This window comes from Bos javanicus, chromosome 15 (genome assembly GCF_032452875.1).
Source record: "Bos javanicus breed banteng chromosome 15, ARS-OSU_banteng_1.0, whole genome shotgun sequence".
NCBI lineage: Eukaryota > Metazoa > Chordata > Mammalia > Artiodactyla > Bovidae > Bos > Bos javanicus.
The window spans coordinates 77,702,617-77,711,801 of record NC_083882.1 but is presented as its reverse complement, the minus strand read 5'-3'; positions in this window follow the sequence as shown (position 1 = coordinate 77,711,801).

Below are 9,185 nucleotides of genomic sequence, written 5' to 3'. Positions count from 1 at the left end.
AGAAAAATCAGGAATCATTTACTTCATATTAATGAAAAAGGGAGAGAGAGAGAGAAGAGAAAGAAAGTATTGGGTTGCCAAAAAGTTTATTCAAGTTTTTCCATATCTTACAGGAAAACCTGAACGACCTTTTTGACCAACCCAACAGAATGAATGCTGAGAGTCAACCAGTGAGGGCAGATGGAGTGCTGGAGATGGGACCAACGTTTCACAACCACAATAGTAAAATGGATCAGGCAAGAATCATCAATGGAGGCTAAATTTAGAAGGAAACATGAGGAGCAGGATACATGCATGGGTTCAAAGTGTCTCCACTGTTAAATCTGGTCTCCCATCCAAACTTTGGCAGAGCAGCCAAGATGAGCACATTACAAGGCTGTCTGATCATGTTGATCCCCTTGCAGGGGCCCATCTCTGACGTGGCCCTTCTGCTCCCTCAACCTCCCTGTGAGTCTCTAGGAACATTAACCACCCCTCCCAGATCCCTGCATACCACCCCGTCACCTCATTACTTAGCAAACACCTGTCACCTTTCAAGACCACGTCAAATAGTAACTTAGCCTGCGAAGCTGTTTTGATGCTGTTTGCAGGCAGAACTTGACAGTCCTTCTTCACCTCCTAGAGACTCTGACCTCTGCACTTGAAACACTTCACTGTACCAATTTGTTTACTCAGCTGCCTTTCCCAACTACAGTGATTTCAACCACAGCCCACAGGGGAAAAACAAATTTCAAGCATCTCGTCCTCTGTTGTCCCCTTTTCCTCCCACCTTCCAATGAATATTCAGGACTGATTTCCTTTAGGATGGACTGGTTGGATCGCCTTGTTGTCCAAGGGACTCTCAAGAGTCTTCTCCAGCACCACAGTTCAAAAGCATCAATTATTTGTCGGTCAGCTAACACAGCCAAAAATAAATAGGTAAATAAAAAAATTTTTTTAAGAAAAAGAAAGGCATCCAGGGACAGAGGTTCTTTCACTGGGTGTTTTTGGATCTGGTGGTTCGCCTGGATTTGCTATAGTCATACAACTATAGGGCAGAGTTAACTTGAGAACAAAGTTGGCATCAAAGGTGACGGTTGGAAGACGGTAAGGCCTGGATCTTTGATGGTGCCAGTGAGCTGCTAAATAAATTAAGCACTCCTGGAGCTGCCTGACATCTAGACTGATTGTATGAAGTAACTTGAGTCAACCAAGAGATGTATAGAGACAACTTCACCAAAAGAACTCATAGAGAATATAAAAACCATTTTATTTTATTCCAGTCTTGGGACTTTAAAAAATGTGACTGCCTTTTATTATAAAATGGAACGAAAATATTATAAACCTAGCAATATGTTTTTGGCCAAACAGCTTGTGGAATCTTAGTCCCCCGACCAAGGACTGAACCTGTGCCCCCAGGAGTTAGATTGCTAACTACTGGACCATCAGGGAATTCCCAAACCTAGCAATATGTAAATATATTTATAACAATAGTTGAGAGAGAAGGAGGAGTAAAGGTGAAAAGTATTGTGATGATGCTGATTTCATAAGAAGAAACGTAAAGTTGATAAATCAAGTGGTAAGTATATTTAAAGATATAAATATGAACTCTATTGGTACTTTGTGTGAAAACTGTGAAATACAAGAATACAGTTGTGTGGGACCTGGAAGTAAGGAAGATGATGAAGATGGGGAAGGGAAAACAATGAATATAAATTTATTTCATATGCATACAACAGAACCTTTCAAATATACCTGCTGCTGTTGCTAAGTCGCTTCAGTCGTGTCTGACTCTGTGAGACCCCATAGACGGCAGCCCACCAGGCTCCCCCATCCCTGGGATTCTCCAGGCAAGAACACTGGAGTGGGTTGCCATTTCCTTCTCCAATGCATGAAAGTGAAAAGTGAAAGTGAAGTCGCTCAGTCATGTCCAACTCTTAGTGACCCCATGGACTGCAGCCTACCAGGCTTCTCTGTCCATGGGATTTTCCAGGCAAGAGTACTGGAGTGGTGTGCCATTGCCTTCTCCGTCAAATATACCTATGCACACTCAAAAAGAAATAGTTCATATAGTAAAAGTTTATTTTGAAGCTATCCACAAAAATCTATTTTTAAAGTTGTAAACACTTTTTTAATATTGAAAAAAATTATAAAACAATAATATAACTATGACCAAAAGTATTTGTCATATCAAGAAATGTAAATTGACTTAATTTGTCTATTAAAAGAAAATTTCAATCTGTGAATTTGATCTGCCATTCAGCTATCAAAAAGTTCTCTCAAGCAAATCTTTTGTCAACAAAGAGTCAAAACCAAAATTTCTAACTACTGAAGGACATATTAGAATATGTGAGCTAAAGCAGTGTTTGAAAGGAAATTCACACTTATATTCTTACGGTAATGAACACGAAAGGGTAACAGTGAATGAAGTAAGGGTAATGAAGAATAGTAGGCAGAATTCTAAAGGTCGCCATGATGCTTCCCTGGCAGTTCAGTTGTTAAGACTCTGTGCTTCCATTCCAGGCGGCACAGGTTGGATCCCTGGTAGAAGGAACCAAGGTCCCACATGCCATGTGGCCCAAAGTAAAAGTCTCCCCCAAGGTCCCCATCTTTTGCTTATTTAATCAAACACTAATCTAGGTACTGCTATAAAAGGGTTTTGCAGATGGAATTAAGGTTATTAATCAGCTGACATTAAAATAGGGAGATTATTCTGGATTATCCAGGTAGGTCAAGTATAGTCACATGAAATCTTAAATTAGAAGAGGAAAACAGAAGACTTCATCAGAGACGTAGGGTAGAATAAGAGGCAGAAGAGATTAGTAGACAGAAAGTAGAAGTGTTAGTCACTCAGGTTTCCGACTCTTTGCAACCCCATCAACTGCAGCCCCACAGGATCCTCTGTCCTTGGAATTCTCCAGGTAAGAATACTGGAGTGGGTTGCCATTCCCTTCTCCAGGGAATTGTCCAGACTCAGGGATGGAACCCAAGTCTCCTGCACTGCAGGCAAATTCTTTACCATCTGACCCACGAGGGAAGCCCTAGTAGACAGGAGACCAGAGATTTCTGAAGGATGAGAAAGATTGGATCCATCATTGCCAGTTTATGAAGATGAAGTCAGGGAATGTTAGCAGTCTCCAGAAGCTGAGACAAACCCTTGGCCAACAGCGAACAAGGAAATGTGAACCTCAGTCCTATGACCATGTGGAACTGAATTTGAATTCTGCCAACAACCTGAACGAGCCCGGAAGTAACTTCTCCCCGAGAGCTTCTAGATAAGGACCTGGTGGGTCAATGACTTGATTTCAACCTGTGGGACCCGGAGCTGATATCCGCCACTTCTACTGGACTTCTAAGCTGCAGAACTGCCAGATAGTAAGCTGTTGTTGTTTTAAGCCACCAAATCTGTGGCAGTTCGTTATGGTAGCAATAGATAATGAATACAGCATCTAACTGAAGGAATTAGAACAACTTAATTAAGTCAGCTATCCCACGTCCAAGATCAGGAGCAGAAGCCAGGAGGACCCCATGCCTGAGGGGCGGCGGCCAAGAGGAGCTACCCCGGATCCGAGGTCAGGGGCGGTGGCCGAGAGTGCCAGGCTGCAACAGCGCAGGAGCAGCCAAGAGGAGCTTCCCCACATCCGAGGTCAGGGGCTGCGGCCGGGAGGAGCAACCCCACGTCCAAGGAGTAGGTGGCTGTGCGGGCGCAGAAGGGCCTAGAGGAGCTACTCCACGTTCAAAGTCAGAGGGGCGGCGGTGAGGAGATACCCCTCATCCAAGGTAAGGAGCAGCGGCTGCGCTTTGCTGGAGCAGCTGTGAAGAAATACCCCCCATCCAAGGTAAGAGAAACCCAAGTAAGACTGTAGGTGTTGCAAGAGGGCATCAGAGGGCAGACACACTGAAACCATAATCACAGAAAACTAGTCAATCTGATCACATGGACCACAGCTTTGTCTAACTCAACGAAACTAAGCCATGCCCTGTGGGGCCACCCAAGATGGACAGGTCATGGTGGAGAGGTCTGACAGAATGTGGTCCACTGGAGAAGGGAATGGCAAACCACTTCAGTATTCTTGCCTTGAGAACCCCATGAACAGTATGAAAAGGCAAAATGATAGGACACTGAATACGGAATGAAGCAGGGCAAAGGCTAATAGAGTTTTGCCAAGAGAATGCACTGGTCATAGCAAACACGCTCTTCCAATAACACAAGACTCTACACATGAACATTACCAGATGGTCAACACCGAAATCAGATTGATTATATTCTTTGCAGCCATAGATGAAGAAGCTCTATACAGTCAGCAAAAACAAGACCAGGAGCTGACTGTGGCTCAGATCATGAACTCCTTATTGCAAAATTCATACTTAAATGGAAGAAAGTAGGGAAAACCACTAGACCATTCAGGTATGACCTAAATCAAATCCCTTATGATTATACAGTGGAAGTGATAAATAGATATAAGGGGCTAGATCTGATAGATAGAGTGCCTGATAAACTGTGGACGGAGGTTCGTGACATTGTACAGGAGACAGGGATCTAGACCATCCCCATGGAAAAGAAATGCAAAAAAGCAATTGGCTGTCTGAGGAGGCCTTACAAATAGCTGTGAAAAGCAGAGAAGCGAAAAGCAAAGGAGAAAAGGAAAGATATCAGCATCTGAATGCAGAGTTCCAAAGAATAGCAAGGAGAGATAAGAAAGCCTTCCTCAGTGATCAATGCAAAGAAATAGAGGAAAACAACAGAATGGGGAAGACTAGAGATCTCTTCAAGAAAATTAGAGATATCAAGGGAACATTTCATGCAAAGATGGGCTCGATAAAGGACAGAAATGGTATGGACTTAACAGAAGTAGAAGATATTAAGAAGAGGTGGCAAGAATACACAGAAGAACTGTACAAAAAAGATCTTCACGACCCAGATAATCACGATGGTGTGATCACTCATCTAGAGCCAGACATCCTGGAATGTGAAGTCAAGTGGCCTTAGAAAACATCACTACGAACACAGCTAGTGGAGGTGATGGAATTCCAGTTGAGCTATTTCAAATCCTGAAAGATGATGCACTCAATATGCCAGTAAATTTGGAAAACTCAGCAGTGGCCATAGGACTGGAAAAGGTCAGTTTCCATTCCAATCCCACAGAAAGGCAATGCCAAAGAATGCTCAAACTACCACACAATTGCACTCATCTCACATGCTAGTAAAGTAATGCTCAAAATTCTCCAAGCCAGGCTTCAGCAATATGTGAACCGTGAACTTCCAGATGTTCAAGCTGGATTTAGAAAAGGCAGAGGAACCAGAGATCAAATTGCCAACATCCACTGGATCATCGAAAAAGCAAGAGGGTTCCAGAAAAACATCTATTTCTGCTTGATTGACTATGCCAAAGCCTTTGCCTGTGTGGATCACAATAAACTGTGGAGAATTCTTCAAGAGATGGGAATACCAGACCACCTGACCTGCCTCTTGAGAAACCTATATGCAGGTCAGGAAGCAACAATTAGAACTGGACATGGAACAACAGACTGATTCCAAATAGGAAAAGGAGTACATCAAGGCTGTATATTGTCACCGTGCTTATTTAACTTCTATGCAGAGTACATCATGAGAGACGCTGGGCTGGATGAAGCACAAGCCGGAATCAAGATTGCCAGGAGAAATATCAATAACCTCAGATATGCAGATACCACCACCCTTATGGCAGAAAGTGAAGAGGAACTAAAGAGCCTCTTGATGAGAGTGAAAGAGGAGAGTGAAAAAACTGGCTTAAAGCTCAACATTCAGAAAACGAAGATCAAGGCATCTGGTCCCATCACTTCATGGGAAATAGATGGGAAACAGGGGAAACAGTGTCAGAATTTATTTTTCTGGGCTCCAAAATCACTGCAGATGGTGAGTTCAGCCATGAAATTAAAAGACGCTTACTCCTTGGAAGAAAAGTTATGACCAACCTAGACAGCATATTGAAAAGCAGACACATTACTTTGCCAACAAAGGTCCGTCTAGTCAAGGCTATGGTTTTTCCAGTGGTCATGTATGGATGTGAGAGTTGGACTGTGAAGAAAGCTGAGCGCCGAAGAATTGATGCTTTTGAACTGTGGTGTTGGAGAAGACTCTTGAGAGTCCCTTGGACTGCAAGGAGATCCAACCAGTCCATTTTGAAGGAGATCAGCCCTGGGATTTCTTTGGAAAGAATGATGCTAAAGCTGAAACTCCAGTACTTTGGCCACCTCATGTAAACAGTTGACTCATTGGAAAAGACTCTGATGCTGGGAGGGATTGGAGGCAGGAGGAAAAGGGGACGACAGAGGATGAGATGGCTGGATGGCATCACCGACTGGATGGACGTGAGTTTGAGTGAACTCCGAGAGTTCGTGATGGACAGGGAGGCCTGGCATGCTGCGATTCATGGGGTCGCAAAGAGTCGGACACGACTGAGCGACTGAACTGAACTGAAGTCAAAGAAGGCAGATGGAAGGAATTACTGCAGTTAGTAATAGACATAATTGATTGGGAGACCAACAGAAAGCAGTCCATATGTCTGAGAGCTGGTTGAACTGTAACAAACCCTCATAACCTGGCAGGGAGTTCAATGTGTTTCCTCAGTTTCATGAGCCTTTACTGCACCAGTGGCCGCGGACAGGCAAAACAGTAAAGGACAAAATGCGTATTCTTAAACCAGAAAAGCCTTTATAAAACAGGCAAGCTTAGCTCTAAAAATAGCCATATTGGTAATCGCTAAAGTAAGCCCAACTAGTAGGTAGGCTGCAGAAATATTTTTTCTCTCTTTGCCGTAAGAAGAATTTAAGCGCCACTCACTCTGCTATATGGTCTTCTGTCTTTCTGAGCTGTGAGTATGGGCTCTGATTCTGGCAAGTTGATTTAACTCTCTTCTCTCTAGCTTTTCTGTCTCCTGTATTAAAACTTTTGTTTTTGGACTTCCCTGGTGATCCAGTGGCTGAGACTCACACTCCCAATGCAGGGGGCCCAGCTTCAATCCCTAGTCGAGGAACTAGGTCCCATATGCCACAGCTGAGACCTGGAGCAGCCAAATAAACAAACATTAAAAAAAAAATTTTTTTTTAACTTATCTGCCAGTCTCAAGAGCTTTCATTTGCCCTCACTGAGATTTTCCGAGAGTATACTGATCGTTTGGAAGAAAAAAAAGGGCAATGAAAGAGTTAAAATGTTGGAAAACCTAATCAGGAAAAAAAAAAAAAGAGAGTGCACATAAAGGCACCAAAGAAACAATGATTCCAATGGGAAATAACCACAGACTCACCATATACTAAGAAGAAATCACTGACTCGACTGACATGGGTTTGGGTGGACTCTGGGAATTGGTGATGGACAGGGAGGCCTGGCGTGCTGCAGTTCATGGGGTGGCAAAGAGTCGGACACAACTGAGCGACTGAACTGAACTGAGGAAGAAATCATACACAAATGGACTTATGTGAAATGAAACAGACTCTCTGACACAGAGAAGAGACTTGTGGTGCTGGGTTGGACTGGGACTTAGGGACAACAGATGCAAAACATGACATTTCGGCTGGATAAGCAAGATCCTATTGAATAGCACGGGGAACTTTATTCAATATCCTATAATAAACCATAATGGAAAAGAATATGAAAAAGAAGGTATAGGAACTGAAAAAAGAATCATAAAAGGCTACTTTGCTTAGCTCTATGTGATTGAATTTGAAAACATGGATGAAATAATTTTCTAGACAATGCAAATTATCAAAAGAGATGGAAAATTAGAACAAAGTACTTTAAAAGACATAAGGAATGTTGTCAGAAAGCAACCCCCCTGAAAAAAAAGAGCACCAAGTCCAGATAGTTTCATAGGGTAACTCTACCAAAACTTTGAGAATAGTTATTTTAAATGTTGTAGAGGATTAAAGAAGAATGTGTGCTGTGTGTGCTTAGTCGTTCAGTTGTGTTCAACTCTTTTTTGACCCCATGGACTGTAGCCCATCAGGCTCTTCTCTCTGTGGGGATTCTCCAGTCAAGAATACCGGAGTGGGTTGCCATGCCCTCCCCCAGGGGATCATCCCAACCCAGGGATCGAATCCAGGTCTGCCTGAACTGCAGGCAGATTCTTTACTGACTGAGCCATAAGGGAAGCCCTAAAAAAGAACACCTTCTTTAAAAAAAAACACAAAACTATATTGTATAACATTGTTGCCAAATGACAATACCAGCACACACAAAGAAAATTACAGACCAACCACACTTGTATCAATTGTATCAAATTCTAAAATCCCAAATAAAATATTATCAAATTGAATCTAAGAGAATTTAAAAGAATAACACACCTTAGACTAGGCCAGGATTTCTCAACAGCTGCACTGTTGCTGTGTCCAGATATTGCCAAATATCCCCCAGGGGACAAAATCACTCCTTGTTGAGAATCACTGGTCCCCACCAACCACTGGGTCAGCAGGTGGCAGGTGACCCACTTCTGCCCAGTGATTTATGAGCAGTCTACCAGGGGAAGAATCTGGAAAAGTTTTATTTCTCCAAAAAGAGAGGCATAGAAAAAGACCCCCCCCCCAACCTTGTCTTTCTCTGACTATGTTAGTGCTGGAGAGAGAGCAAGACCAGCTTAGGGAGAGGATGGTTCCTCTTTGAAGGGGGACGAGCAGGGCTGGAAAGCCAGCCTGCAGGTGAGGGTGGTCTTGGGAAAGAAGCAGGATGGCATCTCTGCTGTTCCGTCCACCCCTCTCATAAGCCCAGGGCTCGTCTTCTGCCAAAGTCCTACAGACTCAGAGATCTTCACCAGCGCAGAATACTGGAACTCCTCAGCCTCCTGATTCTGTCAGATGGGGGAACTCAAGCTTGGCGAGGGGCGTGAACCCAAGGTCATAAAGCAAATGTTATTAATAAATTCAGCACTTCTGGGTTTCTGACTCCTAGCCAAGTGGGCTTCCCATTTACTATCTGTTCCCCATTGAAAAGCCAGCAGAGAGAATTCCCTGGTGATCCGGTGGGAAGGAAACTGACACACTCACTGTCTAGTAAGTTCCAGAGGTTTCCACTGGACTATTCCAACGAATACTTCCTGAGTACCTGTTTGCCTGGCACTGAGAATGGGGCAGTGAGCAAAAAAGACAAAATCCCTGCCCTCCTAGAATAGCTCATATTTTAGTATTTTGTGGGAAGGGACAAGCTTTAAAATTAATTATATAATTCTTTAGAA